At 29.6% G+C, this 1,900-nt stretch overlaps 1 long non-coding RNA gene across 1 annotated transcript; it reads right to left on the bottom strand.

Moving 5' to 3' along the window:
• Positions 1-503: 503 nt before the first annotated feature.
• LOC148198669 (uncharacterized) lies at positions 504-1,726 on the bottom strand. The gene is made up of 3 exons (XR_015786659.1): positions 1,597-1,726; positions 843-1,021; positions 504-737 (listed from the first exon to the last, which is right to left on the bottom strand). It is a non-coding gene; the product is annotated as an uncharacterized LOC148198669 (long non-coding RNA).
• Positions 1,727-1,900: the final 174 nt, after the last annotated feature.

Here is a 1,900-nt window from a genome sequence, read left to right as displayed (position 1 = left end):
AGTCGATACTTTTTAATTTTAGAGTTTTAATTTTTTTAATATTTAATAAGTTTTATAATTTTTACAATTTACATTATTAATAATATAAGAAAGTATTATACTTAATATATTTAGAAGCCATATGTGGAATAAATAGCATAAATTATGTTAATAATTTTGTATTTTATTTTAAAATATTTAATTAAAATAGTATTTATCATATTTAAATCACGATAATTTAATTTAAACGTTGTAAGCAAATTTGGTAACATTCAATATTTATGGTAAGGGCATGTAATTAGTTACAAACGATCGAAAATAAAGCTTTTAAAGAGAAAACCGATGGTTGAAAAGGGTTAGTTTTTCTTCCTCTACTCCCATTATTCCTTCTTCTATCTCAACTTAACACATTTCATTAAAATACCTTTATTTTTATTTAATAGAAAGCCACATCTCATTAAAAACTTTTGAAATTATATGTTATGTTTTCAATGTTAGTTCAATACAGTAGAAAATATCTCCATTATCAATTCTTGTTTCTGTAAAGCTTTTAAACATGACAACAACATCCCTTCCATTTGGATAGGAGTAAAGTTACACAAGATTTAATATTTGAAAACGTAATACAACAAGAGAAATCAAAACTCAAAACACTTTATTCATTACTAACGGTTCCGGTTCAAATAGAAGGACGATTTCTGCATGTATGACCAAACACCCATTTCTTCCCACAAATGTGACAGAACTCGCATCCACACCTGAAAAGATGACAGTGAAGATAGTAACATAATTTCTTGCCTGATATATATACAAAGAATGCATGTCAAAAACCAGGAAAGGATGATGAATGATAAGACAATAACCTGCATAAAATGTGTTCACATCCACCAGTATTTTCGACAAAGATGGTGCACTGGGACATCTCTGCCACTTTTTCTCTATAGCCAACTTAAAAAACTTCGTATCCAACTCTCTTGTATCCATTAGTTTTCGAGGATTGGACAATCTTCTTTGCTCTGTTATCGTGCTAGGTTATGTAGAACTGAAAGTTCAATATGCAGTGAACATATATAATACGTTGCAAGTCTGTTCACATTCTCTTCATGTTTGAGTAGTTGTACTCAGACAGCAACTAAATTCATGTTTGATCATTTGAATGCTTGGACACAACTGTAGTTCTGGTCATCCATTATTTACAATAAAAAAATCCGACACTCATATTTTATTTCAAATTTTCATTTATATTTATTTTTATGTATTAAATATAATATTTTATTAATAAAATACAGATTCACGTGCAAGAAGAGAAAAAGTTTTTTCTATAAAATTTCTTTTTCTTCATAATTTATAATTTTCTGTTCTACTGACAAAATATCTCATAGATAAGTTCACCATTTTTTGGGATTATTTTGATATGAAATTTTGGTGGATTGCAAGTTTTTGAGAGGGCCAAAGGATTTTCCATTTTCCGTTCACGACATTTAATATTCTCTTCTTCGTTTTTTTTTCAAACTCAAACCTAAACTAATTTAACATGTTCAAAGGTTTATGGCACCTACATATACATAATAACAGTAAACGAACATGCAAACCATTATACGAAAAGGGCAAACTAACCTGGTGTCCAGCCACGAAACCAATCAACCTGCAAACGACCGCATCTCTCAGCAAACAAACCAAGCACACCTCAGCAACCGAACACACCTCTCGTATCTGTGGAGTGGAAGAATGGGTGCGGTGGGGGAAGCGTAAAAAGGAAGAAGGGATTTAGGGTTTTGAAAAAAAGTTAAAAGTTAAATGGTAAAAGTAAGAAAATATTTACCAAAAACAAATTTGAAAGAAATTTTTAACTGTCAAATATAATGGTAAATGCAATTAAGTTACATTTTAACATTCGGTTTCGTCTGAAATTTGAATTATT

Source organism: Vigna umbellata, chromosome 5 (assembly GCF_029865625.1).
Source record: "Vigna umbellata cultivar VRB3 chromosome 5, Vumbellata_1.0, whole genome shotgun sequence".
Classification (NCBI taxonomy): Eukaryota; Viridiplantae; Streptophyta; class Magnoliopsida; order Fabales; family Fabaceae; genus Vigna; species Vigna umbellata.
The sequence above is the reverse complement of the archived record's forward strand: the minus strand, read 5'-3'. Positions and strand labels throughout refer to the sequence as shown.